This window comes from Felis catus, chromosome A1, assembly GCF_018350175.1.
Source record: "Felis catus isolate Fca126 chromosome A1, F.catus_Fca126_mat1.0, whole genome shotgun sequence".
In the NCBI taxonomy this organism is placed as follows: domain Eukaryota; kingdom Metazoa; phylum Chordata; class Mammalia; order Carnivora; family Felidae; genus Felis; species Felis catus.
The window spans coordinates 40554646-40566136 of NC_058368.1; the positions used below are offsets into that span (position 1 = coordinate 40554646).

Genomic DNA, 11491 nt, shown 5'->3' on the forward strand with positions numbered 1-11491 from the left:
GAAGTGATTGCAAAGGAATATTTCATTATTGGACAATATATATATTTTGACACTTCAAATGGTTTTCACTGGCTTCTAAGGGGCCTCTTGCCATAAAATCTGTCTTGTTTGGAGTGATAAGCATCTGTGAACTCTATGTCATTGTTTGGTACACTACTTTATTGCACATAATTGTCAACATATATGATGAAGTAGCTTTGAAAGTACAGAGGTCCATCATGTTTCATTGTGCGGTACAAGAATATGGCAGCTGCAATGTAGAGATGTAGGGGAAGGTCACTAGTATCTTTAGAATGGAATCATAAAGTGGTTAATTATTACAATTATTTAATATGTAGAATTCGTAATAGTTTTTGTTTAACAGCTCCCAAAACTGGAAATAAAAAGATTAAAACTGTTTAAGTGACTCATGTTCTCAATAATTGTGTATTCTAAAATATTTCCCATGGTTAAGTAAAAAGTATTTTCCTACTAAAATGAATTTCAAATTTTCACCTGAACTCATATTAATGAAATGACTTTGAATTCAGCATCTATTAAAAGATTAGCTTAGAAAATTGTCTAAAAATTGGAATATAGATATTGTTCCTTTTAAATGAAGGCACTAAGAAAGAGTTGCCAATAGTTATATAGTCCTGAGCTTTTTATCTTCTCATTCAACATGCAGTTAGTTTCTTTCAATAATTGTACCAGATCTCATCAGCAACATCATATAATTGGTGACATAATGATAATTAATCCTTTTTAAGTTATGTGTGTTAGAAAATGTATTACACAGCTGTGTGAGAAATAGTTTCAGCAGAGAAAAATCTCTAGTTTATGTGAGAAATAAAGCAGCTAAAAGCTAAAAACTTGATCTGCTGGAGGTGGATATTAAAAGATGAAACAGTAAAAATAACAGCAGGAAGAATAGGAACCAAAGACTAACTCCAATTCACAAGATCTAGCAGGTTTATTCTGTTAAATGATCACAGATGTCCATTTTTGGCACTTGGGTCAGTGTTTATGAAAATCCTTCTCATAAATCCAGAAGTTATTTTTCACTCTTAGGGGCTATATTTGATAAAAAATATTAATAATAACTATGTAATAAAAGACATTAAGGCATGAGATGTAATGGACAGTCTTGAAAGTGATGATCATACTTAATTCTCATAGGATCACATTAGGTAAAATATTAACATTTTCTGCATTTTGCAGATGAAGAGTCAAGACTCAACTAGGTTAAACAAATTTTCCAAGTTAATAAGTTAATAAATATAGGAACTGTTGACCTTAAAAATAAAACTGGCAGTTATTGTACCAGTAAAAATGGGTTTACTCAGGAGAAGCATAGAATTGTGATCTAGGATAATCAAGCTATGGGGAAAAAACCATAGGCAAATCTGCAAAACAAAGGAGAGGAACATTCTTTTATAGAGGAAAAGGGAAAGTTGGGAAGACTGTTATAAACAAATAAGTCCATTGGAGTGAACTGGGAGTTCCTAGTATGGTTACTTCTCATTGGCTGAGTTGTGATGGTCTCTTATAGGCTAGGCAATCACTAGGGGAGGAGGAAAGCCTTTCTTTCTCCTGCAGGGGTGACAAAGTAGTACGGATGTGGAAGGTCCATCTCTTCGTATTGGATATACAATTGACAATGCGTGGCTGGACATGAGAGATCCCCCTGCTGAACCTCTGACCTCTGTTTTAGTGAGGTTTCCTTTTATTAATTTTCACAGAACCAAGGTTGAGCAAAGTTATCATGACTATTATTGCAGACTTCTATCAACTACACTGTGGCTCTTTTTGCTAGAGTGCAGAAATCCAATACCCATGCTTATCATGCATATCCACTTTATATGGAGAAAATACCTACTCTTTAAGTTAGAAATTTTAAAATGAAATTTTCTATTTGTCAGAGTAATCAATTGGTTTGGAACTGGTGTACCCTTGAGAAAGTTTTATGGGTATAATAAGCTTATTATAAAGTTTGATAAGGAAATATTTTGAAAAAATAAAAAATGAAGACTTTTCCTATTAGATACTAAACCATTAGAGATATCTAAGGTAAGTAATATACTGTGGTAATAGTTTATCCTAGAAATTGGTCCCATAGATTGATCAAAAGAGTACTGTAAGATCTTAGAAATTACTTATATATAGTTGAGTCTTTTTGGAAGGTGTTTTGTCAGGGTATATCAAAACTTAAACATTATCTTGATCTCAGAACACTCTTCAGAAATACACAAGTAGGCAAGTATAAATATAACTGTACACATCACTGCAGTAATTTCAAGAGAGAGAAACTAAGGGCTTTTTAAATGTCTGTCATCTGAGGAATCTTTAAATCATAATAATCCCAGGCTATGAAAAATACATAATATTTATCAACATGAGATATATATGTGTATTGTGAAATAGAGTGTTCATGGTATATTATAAGTGAAAAGATAATGCATAGTATTGAGTGCATTGTCTTCTAATTAACTGTGTCTCTGTTTATACTTCAGACATTGCAAAAGGTCCAAAAAATTGTACTAAATTGTCAACAGTATTTCTTTGAGGCCCTGGAGTGTAATATTAGTCAGGCGAGGGAAACCCTGTTACTTTATGTACTTCAATAATTTTAATTTTTTGTAACCATACATTAATTTTAAACAATTCAAATTAAAAGCTGTTAATATTTTTCTGTATCTTATATTCCTGATGATTTTTTTATTATAAAATCTATATTTTTTCCTTAATATTATTCCCTTCAGTATCTAGGAAAATATTTATCATATCATTGGGAATATAAAGAATTCTAAATAAATGTTCTTTGAACTCTCTAGCAGTGATGACCTTGCAGCTTTTGCACGCTTCAAGACAGTTTACAGTGATACTATTTTATCACAATTTACTCCCTCCCCTTTAAAAGAACAATGAGGGCCTTGGAGCTAATTGTTATTTCAGGAATTGACATTTGTAGTACTCAGTAAACATTTCCTACTTCTAGACTTGTTAAAACGTATCTCCATGGCTTCAGATAAGCTGTAATTACACCTCATATTATAGTATATACACCTTTATATTTTACTGAATAATAAAATTTCACATATCTATAATTAGATACATATACATAAATAGGTGAATAGGTAATAAATACTCATTAACTCTGCTTCCACAGCAATATGTAAAATCAGTGTCATTACTTTATAGCCATACTTCTTAAACTATCATGTAGAGTTGGAATGTAGCCTCTATTTGTACTTCATTTATATTGTATAAATTACATAATTATTTACATAGTTCATAATATGTCTAAGATATCATCCCCTAGTCAACTCACAAATAGATTACCTGTGTCCTGTTGTGGTATATACAATGGAATACTACTTGGCAATGAGAAGGAATGAAATCATGCCATTTGTAGCAACGTGGATGGAACTGGAAGGTATTATGCTTAGTGAAGTAAGTCAGTCAGAGAAGGAGAGATATCATGTGTTTTCACTCTTATGTGGATCTTGAGAAACTTAACAGAAGTCCATGGGGGAAGGGAAGGGAGGAAAATAGTTACAAACAGAGAGGGAGGGAGACAAACCACAAGCAACACCTAAATACAGAGAACAAAATTCAGCACCCTTTCTTAATAAAAACCCTTGAGAAAGTCGGGATAGAAGGAACATACTTAAACATCATAAAAGCCATTTATGAAAAGCCCCACATCTAACATCATCCTCAATGGGGAAAAACTGAGAGCTTTTTCCCTGAGATCAGGAACATGACAGGGATGCCCACTCTCACTGCTGTTGTTTAACATAGTGTTGGAAGTTCTAGCATCACCAATCAGACAACAAAAGGAAATCAAAGGCATCAAAATTGGCAAAGATGAAGTCAAGCTTTCACTTTTTGCAGATGACATGATACTATACATGGAAAATCCGATACACTCTACCAACAGTCTGCCAGAACTGATACATGAATTCAGAAAAGTTGCAGGATACAAAATCAATGTACAGAAATCAGTTGCATTCTTACACACTAACAATGAAGCAACAGAAAGACAAAGAAACTGATCCCATTCACAATTGCACCAAGAAGCATAAAATACCTAGGAGTAAATCTAACCAAAGATGTAAAAGATCTGTATGCTGAAAACTATAGAAAGCTTATGAAGGTAATTGAAGAAGATATAAAGAAATGGAAAGACATTCCCTGCTCATGGATTGGAAGAATAAATATTGTCAAAATGTCAATACTTCGCAAAGCTATCTACACATTCAATGCAATCCCAATCAAAATTGCACCAGCATTCTTCTCGAAACTAGAACAAGCAATCCTAAAATTCATATGGAACCACATAAGGCCCCAAATAGCCAAAGTAATTTTGAAGAAGAAGACCAAAGCAGGAGGCATCACAATCCCAGACTTTAGTCTCTACTACAAAGCTGTCATCATCAAGACAGCATGGTATTGGCACAAAAACAGACACATAGACCAATGGAATAGAATAGAAACCCCAGAACTAGACCCACAAACGTATGGCCACTAATCTTTGACAAAGCAGGAAAGAACATCCAATGGAAAAAAGACAGTCTCTTTAACAAATGGTGCTGGGAGAACTGGGCAGCAACATGCAGAAGGTTGAAACTAGACCACTTTCTCACACCATTCACAAAAATAACCTCAAAATGGATAAAGGACCTGAATGTGAGACAGGAAACCATCAAAACCCTAGAGGAGAAAGGAGGAAAAGACGTCTCTGACCTCAGCCATAGCAATCTCTTACTCGACACATCCCCAAAGGCAAGGGAATTAAAAGCAAAAATGAATTACTGGGACCTTATGAAGATAAAAAGCTTCTGCACAGCAAAGGAAACAACCAACAAAACTAAAAGGCAACCGACGGAATAGGAAAAGATATTTGCAAATGACATATCGGACAAAGGGCTAGTATCCAAAATCTATAAAGAGCTCACCAAACTCCCAGTGAAGAAATGGGCAGAAAAACAAATAACCCAATGAAGAAATGGGCAGAAGACATGAATAGACACTTCTCTAAAGAAGACATCCGGATGGCCAATAGGCACATGAAAAGATGCTCAACGTCGCTCCTTATCAGGGAAATACAAATCAAAACCACACTCAGATATCACCTCACGCCAGTCAGAGTGGCCAAAATGAACAAATCACGAGACTATAGATGCTGGAGACGATGTGGAGAAACGGGAACCCTCTTGCACTGTTGGTGGGAATGCAAATTGGTGCAGCCGCTCTGGAAAGCAGTGTGGAGGTTCCTCAGAAAATTAAAAATAGACCTACCCTATGACCCAGCAATAGCACTGCTAGGAATTTACCCAAGGGATACAGGAGGGGCACTTGTACCCCAGTGTTTATAGCAGCACTCTCAACAATAGCCAAATTATGGAAAGAGCCTAAATGTCCATCAACTGATGAATGGATAAAGAAATTGTGGTTTATATACACAATGGAGTACTACATGGCAATGAGAAAGAACGAAATATGGCCCTTTGTAGCAATGTGGATGGAAGTGGAGAGTGTGATGCTAAGTGAAATAAGCCATACAGAGAAAGACAGATACCATATGTTTTCACTCTTATGTGGATCCTAAGAAACTTACCAGAAACCCATGGGGGAGGGGAAGGAAAAAAAAAAAAAGATGTTAGAGTGGGAGAGAGCCAAAGCATAAGAGACTCTTAAAAACTGAGAACAAACTGAGGGTTGATGGGGGGTGGGTGATGGTTATTGAGGAGGGCACCTTTTGGGATGAGCACTGGGTGTTGTATGGAAACCAATTTGACAATAAATTTCATATATTGGAAAAAAAAGAAAAATAAAAAATAAGTAAAAATAAGAAGAGAAGGGGAAAAAATAAATACAGAGAACAAACTGAGGATGGATGGGGTGAGTGGGGGAGAGGGAAAATGGGTGATGGGCATTGAGGAAGGCACTTGTTGGGATGAGTACTGGGTGTTGTATGTAAGCCAATTTGACAATAAATTATAAAAAAAAAACTTTCAACATTGTATAATAGAAATTTTTCTGTTTACCATAACATAACAAGATTGCATTTGAAGATGTGTTAATACACAATAAGCCTTAAAAGCAGAGCTATGTATCAAAGTCTTGGGATGATTACTAATGGCTACTCAGTGTGCAAATAGGTATTGTTACTTCAAAACTTATTGAATATAAGAATAATATATTTTGCTGGTTTGAAGAAAATATTCCCATGTTCAGAAGATGTCTCATGTGCCATTATTTACAACTTTGAAGTGAAATTTCAGACAGAGAAAGAGACGGAGATCATACATACATTTTTATCAGTTTAAGTTAGGTCATGCTGTTGTTATTATCAAACTCCAAATCTTAGCAGTATAACAGACTAAAGATTTATTTCTTAGCCAAGGCAATTCTGAGGTTAGCTGTACAGCGCTCATTCATCTTGAATCTCTGCCATCTGGAATCCATGGTCTTCAGGTTTTCAGCTGAGGAAGAGGCATAGAGGGGACAAATAAACTATTAACAGCCTCTGACCAGAAGTTGAAACATATCGTTAGGCCCATAGTTCATTGGTCATCACAAGTCACATGATCATAGTCTTATTCTACGGGAGGCTGACAAATATAAACCTGGGTATTTGGTTAGCTTAACTGTGTTTGCCATACCATGACACTAAATGAGGAAACTGTGATAAATAACCTTAACATCTAAATTATAAACAAAGATTGCCAAATGTTTCCATGAATTAGAAAATGAAACAAAACATAGACAGTCCCTGTGTTAATAGAAGTTATAATTCCGTGGGCCAGATGGACAATTAGATAAGTAAATGCCATAAAGGTGAGGCACATATCATCAGAAGAGAAAAACAAAACTAGAATCTATGTTAGCCTTTTCATTGCTCTTCCAGCCTCTTGTTTTTCTTTGCTTCTGCCTGTATTCTCTTTCTTTTTGCCTGAAAAACTCTACTCTTTCTAATATAGATGATAAATCTCTAGGGTTTACTTATTTTGCAAGTTTTTAATTTCAACGTCATTTTTATAACCACTATCACTGGATAGACAATTCTGTTAAAACAATTTTTCTCTCACATCTTTCAGTAGTTCATTTTTACATCTTCTGGTTTTCCTTGACTGTTGAAATGTTGGTTGTTAAGTCTTACTACTGTTTCTTTGCAAGTAATGTATGCTTTTTTTTTTTTTTTCTCTGCTTTCAGGCTTTCTACTTTCTTTGTTTTCAGTAGTTTTACTATAGTATGCATATGTGCACGCACCTTTTCCTTCTTTCTCCTTATTTTTTTTTTCCTTTTTTAAAAAATGAAAGGACATCTCCATGGCTCAGTCAGTTGAGCATCCGACTTGAGCTCAGGTCCCTATCTCGCTGTTCATGGGTTCGAGCCCACATTGGGCTCACTGCTGTCAGCACGGAGTCCTCTTTGGATCCTCTGTCCCCTTCTCTCTGCCCCTCCCCAGCTCGCTCTCTCTCTCTCTCTCTCTCTCTCTCTCTGTCAAAAGTAAAAAAGCATTTAAAAAAATGAAATAAAAATAAATAAAAATGGGTACTGTGTGGAGTTGGCAAGGCTCTTGAAATTTTGGTTTGGTATCTTTCGTCATGTTTTATAAACAGCTATCTTGTGAAACACTACTTTTGCCTTATCTCTCATTTCTCCTTTCAAGATTCAAATTACATATATGCTAGACTTTTGTGCTGAATAAATGCCACTAATAGTATGTTCTCTATTTTCCATTTTCATTTCTTTCCTTTAGATATTTTCTATTTAACTGTCTTCCACTTATCACTCCTCTTTTTTTCATCAATAACCTGCTGTTAAACTAATCATTTGGGTTGTCGAATTCAGTTGTATATTTTAGTCTTAAGACTATCCATTTCATTCTTTTTCAGATTATTCTTTGATTAAAATCTCCACTTTTTCATTTATTATATCTCTTTTTTATTTTGTTAATCATGTTAATCATATTGTAAAACTCCTATTATCAATTAAATGCTTGATTTTCAAGTATTTAATCATGATTTTTCATATTCCTACTAATTTTTTATTGTATTATGTACTCAAAAAACTTAAGAGGCTCTTGATTTCACACACTTTTCTGCAGTTGGTTTATTGTTTTTTCCAGGTAGAGTGGCAGATAAACACCTCAATCCAATCACACTGTGAAGTGATTAGTGTTTTGACAGTTCAGATACCACAGTTTGCCAAGTCTCCCAGACTTCAGTTCTTTAAGATTTATAACTGACATGACAACGTTTGTGTGTTCTTCTCAACATTTGAAAACCAAGTAGAATTTTTGAGCTTTGATTTTCAGTCTTCTGCCCTAACACCTTCAGAATTTGGGAAATGTATTAGTGGGGAGATTGGCAGTACTGGTTTCCTCTGACCCTTTATCTCCTTTTCTCACCAGGAATGTGACATTCTTGTTATCTGTTTATCTACCTACCTACTTGCCTATCTATCTACCTATTACCTATTTATCATCTATCATTTTAGCCCTGTGAGACCACCCAAAGTTTATCTAGTTTGTATGCACTATGAGATTGCTCTTCTGTCTGTGACACTTTACCTAAGTCTTCACAATTTTTGCCCCTTACACAAAATTAACAAATGCCCAGAGGGGAATAGGGAGACAGAGAGAGAAAATCATACTCTATTTATCTTTCTCTGGATTATCTCACTTAGCATGTGCCTTCAAGTTCTGTCCATGTTATTGCAGATGGAAGGATATCATTCTTTCTCATGGCTGAATAATCTTCCATTGTTTGTAATATACCGCATCTTTTTATCTGTTCATCCAGTGGCGGGCACTTACTTTGTTCTGGTATCTTGGCTATTGTGAATGATGCTGTAATAAACGTAGGCATGCAGATATCTTTTCAATATCCTGTTTTCACTCACTTCAGATATATGCCCAGGGGAGAGATTGCTAGATCATATTGTAGTTCTATTTTTAATTTCTTGAGGATCCCCCTACTGTTTTCCATAGGATGTATCCATTTATGTTCTCACCAAAAGGGCACAAGAGTTTCCTTTTCTCCACATTCTTGCCAAAATTTATCTCTTGTCTTTTTTTTTTTAATGTTTACTTATCTTTATTTTGAGAGAGAGAGAGAGGGAGCGGGAGAGGAGCATAGAGAGACAGAGAGAGAGAATTCCAAGCAGGCTCCATGCTGTCAGGACAGAGCTAGACATGGAGCTTGGTCTCAGGATCATGAGATCATGACCTGAGCTAAAATCAAGAGTCAGATCCTTATCTGACTGAGCCACCCAGGTGCCCTATCTCTTGTTTTTTTGATGTTAGCCATTTTAAAAGGTGTGAAGTGATGCCTCACTGTACTTTTGATTTGCATTTCCCCAATGATTAGTGATGTTGAACATCTTTTCATGTGCTTGTTGGCCATTTGCATGTTTTATTTGGAAAAAGTGTCTATTCACTTCCTCTGCCAATTTTTTAATTAGATTGCTTTTTTTGTTTGTTATTGAGTTGTATGAGTTCTTCATATATATTGGATATTATCATCTTATTAGATACATAGTTTGCGGGGCACCTTGGTGGCTCAGTTGATTAAGCATCTGACTTGGGCTCCCGTCATGATCTTGTGGTTCGTGGGTTCAGGTCCTGCATTGGGCTCTGTGCTGACAGCTCAGAGCCTGGAACCTGCTTCAGATTCTGTGTCTCCCTAACTCTCTGCCCCCCACCCCGCCGCTCGCTCTCTCTCTCTCAAAAATGAATAAACATTAAAAACATTAAAAATATATATATAGTTTGCAAATATTTTCTTTCATTGTGTAGGTTGCCTGCCTTTGTTTGTTTTTTTTTTAATTAATTCTTTTGCTATGTAGTAGTTTTTTATTTTATTTTTTATTTTTTTGTTTTTAGGTTATTAATCCTCTCCTGAAAAATCTGCACAATCACCACAGATAGTCATTGCAGAATCTTTTCTTTTTAAATTTTTTTAACGTTTATTTATTTTTGAGACAGAGAGAGACAGAGCATGAATGGGAGAGGGTCAGAGAGAGAGGGAGACACAGAATCCAAAACAGGCTCCAGGCTCTGAGCGGTCAGCACAGAGCCCGATGCGGGGCTCGAACTCACGGACCGCGAGATCATGACCTGAGCTAAAGTCGGACGCTTAACCGACTGAGCCACCCAGGCGCCCCAAGAATCTTTACTCCTTTTTGTCGGCATCAACATTGGCTTTTGCAGTCCCCCTGCCTTTCTTCATTCTGTTCTTGGATTCCTTTTGCTGTTTTTCTGACAACTTTTTCTTCTCATACAGGCCATGTCTTGCAAGTCTGTGTTTGTGTTTGTTTTTCTTTGCATAGTCCCAGGAATCATAAATCATGGCAGAGCCAGTTGTCTTGCCACCACCAAAATGGGTTCTGAATCCACATATAAAGATGACATCTTTATGGTGTGTGGTCTTGTACATTTTGGCTAATTTTTCCCGAATTTCTGTCTTAGGTACTGTTGCTTTCTGGGGTAAAGAACATCAATGCCCATCTGTTTCCGCTGAAGTAGTCAGTGTTCATGAACTTACTGGTCTGGATAGTTATGTGTCATTCATGATGACGGCCGAGCCTATGCAGAAGCTTTTCATTTTGATGTAGTCCCATTTGTTTATTTTTTGCTTTGTTGCTTGTGCTTTTGGGATCATACCCCAAAAAAATATCATTGTCAAGGTCGGTGTCAATGAGGTTTCTTTTCTATGTTTTCTCTTAGAAGTTTTATGATTTTAGACAGTTTTCTTGCTATTAGCATCTTAATGATTTAAATTCATCAGTGAGGAACTGGTTAGCTAATTTGTAGTCTATTCAGTAGATGACCCCAAAGGGCTTATGTGACAGTTTCCCCAAGTTATATTATTAAGCCATGATATAAGGTTTCCATTGTATACAATTAAACCATTTTTGAAAAGATTAAATGTGTTGGCAGATGTGTGAAATTTTTTGAACATTCATATGAATATTCTTAATTCATAATGACTTTAGGAATGTGACTGGGGATGTATAGGCACATGGTAAAAATCAGGGAATATATTGTTATTGAGATGTCTATAAGTTTTATAAAGTTTAGAGTTATAGTTTATCGAAAATACCTTTCCATCACAAAGTGACCAAAATGTTTCACTTTTATATGCATATATCAGATAAAAAATGTTTGATTATGAAACTCTTTATTTAAAACTACTATCATTAATATGCATTTATTGAATTATAATGCATAAAACAAATAGCTGTCAAACATGTTTGAAGGATGGTGTAGACCGTTTGGTAAGTCCCAAAGTATATTGTTGAAAATTGTGAACAAAAGAGTTTACTTTTTGGCCAAATGTTAGTACAGTTTCAAAGATAAGTGTCAGTTTTAGTGAATTAAGAGGATAAGTATGAAGACTTCATTAAATATTACTGCTAGACTTGCATGAAAAATTCATTTTAAATGCTGCTTAATTTTAAACATTTAAAAAATCATTTTCACTAAGTTTAGGGACT

At 35.4% G+C, this 11491-nt stretch overlaps 1 pseudogene; it reads right to left on the reverse strand.

Moving 5' to 3' along the window:
- Positions 1–10167: 10167 nt before the first annotated feature.
- Positions 10168–10555, reverse strand: LOC101101024 (annotated as a pseudogene).
- Positions 10556–11491: the final 936 nt, after the last annotated feature.